Source organism: Candoia aspera, chromosome 1, assembly GCF_035149785.1.
Source record: "Candoia aspera isolate rCanAsp1 chromosome 1, rCanAsp1.hap2, whole genome shotgun sequence".
NCBI classification, from domain to species: domain Eukaryota; kingdom Metazoa; phylum Chordata; class Lepidosauria; order Squamata; family Boidae; genus Candoia; species Candoia aspera.
This window is the reverse complement of record NC_086153.1, coordinates 241475946-241481945: the sequence shown is the minus strand read 5'-3', so window position 1 is coordinate 241481945 and position 6000 is coordinate 241475946.

Sequence of the window (6000 nt, the reverse complement as noted above, 5' to 3'; positions counted from 1 at the left end):
GGTTGTAATAATCATGATGCAAAAATTATCTCATATTTAATCTGCAGACTGCCCCCTATAAAATAACCATGTGTACCAAGATGAGTGTCTATGTGACATTGGACATAGCAGTTGGACACAGGACTCACATTTGCAGTAAAGTATAGCTCGTCCTGGATTGTGTAGCGTATTAGAAAGAATGTGTGTTAGTTAAGAAGTGTAACATCTACTCCCTTAAGTGAGAAAGCTAGATAAGGGTGCCAGCTAAAAGTCTTTCTTCACATCAATGAGTCTCACATATGCAGAGAATAGCATTTTGACCCACATCAGCAAATAAGTATTTTGTTTCTGTATTGTGTGTTTGTTTGGTTAGTCGCTTCCGACTCTTCGTGACTTCATGGACCAGCCCACGCCAGAGCTTCCTGTCGGTCGTCAACACCCCCAGCTCCCCCAGGGATGAGTCCGTCACCTCTAGAATATCATCCATCCATCTCGCCCTTGGTCGGCCCCTCTTTCTTTTGCCCTCCACTCTCCCTAGCATCAGCATCTTCTCCAGGGTGTCCTGTCTTCTCATTATGTGGTCAAAATATTTCAGTTTTGCCTTGAATATCATTCCCTCAAGTGAGCAGTCTGGCTTTATTTCCTGGAGGATGGACTGGTTTGATCTTCTGGCAGTCCAACGCACTCTCAGAATTTTCCTCCAACGCCACAGTTCAAAAGCATCGATCTTCCTTCTCTCAGCCTTCCTTATGGTCCAGCTCTCGCAGCCATATGTTACTACGGGGAACACCATTGCTTTAACTATGCGGACCTTTGTTGTCAGTGTGATGTCTCTGCTCTTAACTATTTTATCGAGATTTGTCATTGCTCTTCTCCCAAGTATTAAGCTCTTCTGATTTCCTGACTGCAGTCAGCATCTGCAGTAATCTTCGCACCTAGAAATACAAAGTCTTTCACTGCTTCTACATTTTCTCCCTCTATTTGCCAGTTATCGATCAAGCTGGTTGCCATAATCTTGGTTTTTTTGAGGTTTAGCTGCAAGCCAGCTTTTGCACTTTCTTCTTTCACCTTCATCATAAGGCTCCTCAGTTCCTCTTCACTTTCAGCCATCAAAGTGGTATCATCTGCATATCTGAGATTGTTAATGTTTCTTCCAGCGATTTTAACTCCAGCCTTGGATTCCTCAAGCCCAGCATGTTGCATGATGTGTTCTGCATACAAGTTGAATAGGTAGGGTGAGAGTATACAGCCCTGCCGTACTCCTTTCCCAATCTTAAACCAGTCCGTTGTTCTGTGGTCTTACTGTTGCTACTTGGTCGTTATACAGATTCTTCAGGAGGTATACAAGATGACTTGGTATCCCCATACCACTAAGAACTTGCCACAATTTGTTATGGTCCACACAGTCAAAGGCTTTAGAATAGTCAATAAAACAGAAATAGATGTTTTTCTGAAACTCCCTGGCTTTTTCCATTATCCATCGGATATTGGCAATTTGGTCCCTAGTTCCTCTGCCTTTTCTAAACCCAGCTTGTACATCTGGCAATTCTCGCTCCATGAACTGCTGAAGTCTACCTTGCAGGATCTTGAGCATTACCTTACTGGCATGTGAAATGAGTGCCACTGTTTGATAGTTCGAACATTCTTCAGTGTTTCCCTTTTTTGGTATGGGGATATAAGTTGATTTTTTCCAATCTGATGGCCATTCTTGTGTTTTCCAAATTTGCTGGCATATAGCATGCATTACCTTGACAGCATAATCTTGCAAGATTTTGAACAGTTCAGCTGGGATGCCGTCGTCTCCTGCTGCCTTGTTATTAGCAATGCTTCTTAAGGCCTATTCAACCTCACTCTTCAGGATGTCTGGCTCTAGCTCACTGACCACACCGTCAAAGCTATCCCCGATACTGTTATCCTTCCTATACAGGTCTTCCGTATATTCTTGCCCCCTTTTCTTGATCTCTTCTTCTTCTATTAGGTCCTTGCCATCTTTGTTTTTGATCATACCCATTTTTGCCTGGAATTTACCTCCGATGTTTCTAATTTTCTGGAAGAGGTCTCTTGTCCTTCCTATTCTATTGTCTTCTTCCACTTCTGTGCATTGCTTGTTTAAAAATAATTCCTTATCTCTTCTGGCTAACCTCTGGAATTTTGCATTTAATTGGGCATATCTCCCCCTATCACTGTTGCCTTTTGCTTTCCTTCTTTCTTGGGCTACTTCTAGTGTCTCAGCAGACAGCCACTTTGCCTTCTTGGTTTTCTCTTTCTTTGGGATATATTTTGTTGCCACTGTCATGTTCATCGTTTCAATGTTCTGTATACATCATAACGTTTCGCATGTCACTTTTCTAACCTGTGTTTGCGGGTTGGAAATTTCCAGCCGTGCCAGGCTGTAATCTTCTTACTGCAACTGTGGAATGTATGTTTGGGTTAGTGACTCTGTTCAAGGTTACTTTCTCTGGCCGATGTCGGCAACAGTGGCTAACACCTGGGAGGGGGTGGTTGCTAGGAGGGAGGAAGGGCGGGGCTGGTTTTGAAGCGAGGGTTTTTAGTTTGTATTTGGCGCGCTTTTGCTCATTCTCAGCTTTCTTCGTATTTGCATACTATTCTTTCAATAAATCAGTTTTCATTAAGAACCTGCTTGTGAGGCTGAGTATGTCAGAATAGGCAATCATTACAGGCGCCTCCTGAACAATGTTGCGAACTTCTGTCCATAGTTCTTCCGGGACCCTATCTACTAAGTCCAGTCCCTTAAATCTATTCTTCACCTCCACTGCATATTCCTTAGGAATATTAGTGAGCTCATACCTAGCTGATCTGTGGGTCTTCCCTAATCTCTTTAGTCTGATCCTAAATTGTGCAAGAAGAAGTTCGTGATCTGAACTACAGTCAGCTCCAGGTCTTGTTTTTACCGACTGTACAGATGTCCGCCACCTTTGGCTGCAAAGGATGTAGTCAATCTGGTTTCGGTGTTGTCTATCTGGGGAAGTCCATGTATAAAGCCGTCTCTTAGGTTGCTGGAAGAGAGTGTTTGTTATGCACATTGAGTTGTCTTGGCAAAATTCTATCAGCCTATGTCCTGCTTCGTTTTGTTGTCCCAGGCCATGCTTACCTGTAATTCCAGGTGTCATTTGACTGCCCACCTTAGCATTCCAGTCTCCCATGATGAAAATAACATCTCTTTTAGGCGTGTTGTCCAGTAGGTGCTGCAGATCCTCATAGAATTGTTCTACTTCCGCTTCTTCAGCATCTGTGGTTGGGGCGTATATTTGGATCACTGTGATGTTATATGGCTTGCCCTGAATTCGAATTGAGATCATTCTATCGTTCTTTGGATTGTATCCAAGCACTGCTTTAGCCACTTGACTATTAATTATGAAGGCTACTCCATTTCTTCTATGGTCCTCTTGTCCACAGTAGTAGATCTGGTGGTCATTTGATGTGAAGTGGCCCATTCCAGTCCATTTCAGTTCACTGACGCCCAGATTGTCTATCTTTAATGTTGACATCTCACCAATAACCACATCCAATTTGCCCTGGCTCATAGATCTTACATTCCAGGTTCCAGTGGTGTGTTGATCCTTGGAACATCGGATTCGCCGTTCACCACCAGCACCGTCGGCCGCTAGCCGTCCTTTCGGCTTTGAGCTAGCTGCGTCATCACATCTGGGGCTAGTTGAACTCATCCTCTGTTCCTCCCCAGTAGCATTTTGACCATCTTCCGACCTGGGGGTCTCATCTTCCGATGGTACACCGACATATCTCTGGTTGTACTTGTCATGAGTAAGGATGGCGAGCAGGGTGCTCCCATCCAGACTGTTAAGCGCATGCGTAGCACTGAGGAATTAGGTAGCCATTCAAAGAGACACAGATCGGGACCACCTTAACCTTTGGGGTTTATATGGCTGGGTTTTTCCCACGCTTCTTCAGTTTGTTAGGATTCCTGTTATGTACAAGCAATAAAACATTAGAGTCCAGTTCCTTGTCTCAGCGTGTTTCCTGGCAGTTAGGACAGTACTGATCCATTTAGTTTTCATGGCAAGAATACTGGGGTGGGTTGCCATTACCTTCCCCAGGGATCGCATTTAGTCTGACCTCTCTGTCATGACCTTCCCGTCTTGGGTGGCCCTTCACGGTTTAGCTCATGGCATCATTGAGGTGCTCAAGCTCCAGCACCATGACAAGGTAACGATCCTTTGCTGAAGGTTTCTGTATTACTATTTGAAAATTAGAAACAATCAAATAATGGACCAGTGTTATGCTCAAAGAGTCTTATTTCTGTTTCCTGCATGCTACATACCCATCCCACAATCATCATTTCAGCTAGGTCCTAGGTGTCACAGAAATCAGTATAGCCTGGGTTGTATCATAAAACAATTTAGAATCATCACTTTTTTGGATTATAATGAATACCTCTTATTTATTATAAACATAACAAACACAAACACATGGATTGTTATCATGAAACTATTTCATTTTTTCTCTGTCAGCATTCAACGGCTATAATCTGGATCTAGAAGACTCTATTGCAGAAGCTAGGTCCACTGAACAGCAGCATGAAATTAACTTCTTTAATTAAGGAAGCTCTATTCCCTAGTATTTCCTGACCATGGTAATAGCTGACTCAAATATCTATATAAATGGAAATTAAGGCAGAAGAGCTGGGCAGAAGCTAAGAACTTGTAGGCGAAAGGACTCAGTAAGAGGTTATCCAACAGCATGATGGGTAAAGGGAAGCACCCTTTACCTCACAGAGCTCAGATACCCCTGTCGTCATGGGCAAGCAGGACTGCTGGTTAAGTGCAGAGGCAGAAGAAATTCACAGTCATGTGCATCAGACAAAGCTTCATCAGCATATAGACTGATGAGTGACCAAGCAAAAAGTGACTGAACTTATGAGGGAAAGGGAAAGTTTGGGTCTTTTCTATTTGTTCAGCAGAAATTTTGAGCTGCTTATTTAATTTTATCATGTAAGGGGAGGGATCATAGCTCAGGGGTAGAGAATGTGCTTAATCAGGTCTGGCCCTGCCTGAAATCCTGCCAAGCAGTGACAACAATACTAGCTTCCTGTACCTGTGATCTATTCTCTGGCCAAGTTAACCTGGTTTTGCAACATGCTAAAACCAGGTTAACGAAACACATTGCTGAGTTTGCATAACACATTCTACCCAATGTATTATGTTTTATGGCATAATACAATGAGGTGGTTCGTACAAATGCTAAGACAATGGCTTAGGCACAAAGCCAGCTGCATGACTGTGGGCCAGTTACTGTCCTTCAGCCCTAGGAAGAAAGCAATGGCAAGCTACCTCCAAAAAACATTGCCAAGAAAACTGCAAGGACTTGTCCATGGAGTTGCCAGGCATCAAGACTGACTCAAAGGCACCAAAACAACCACCACCACCAAGAGCCAGTTCATACAACATGCTAAGTCAATGGCTGGCCATCAATATCATGGTGAACTACAAACCATGAAACCCCATTTTCACCTAGTCTAGTGTGCTGTGGGAATCCAGCCAACGTAAGGTAATTTCAAATGTGCATCATCAATAATTGTTTTGTACCTTACTCCAAAAAATATGAATTTCTTCCTATTTTTACTGTCAAAACACCACTGTGGAATAGACTGAGCTGAAATTATTGGCTAGCTCAAGGCCACCCAGGGGAGATTATGACTTCATGGAGACTTCAATCTAGATCTCCCAAAACTTGTTGCAGTATTCTACCTTTCTACTAGCCTTCCCCAAATGATTGCCCTCCAGATACACACTTAATTCCCAACCAGAATGGCTCTTGGCTATGCTTTACATACATATTAGTCCACTGACTCAAATCAAGTTAGTAGAGATTATTGTACTTCAGACTGCATATGTAATGGATTGTAGTTCCATAACAGAAAATATGCTTTGTGTGCAAAGAGCTTTGTTGGCAAGGGATGATTGACCTTGCTAGATGGGTGTGATGGGAGTAGAAATCCAACACATCTGGAAGGTGCCATGTTGGGGGATGCTCTATTACCAT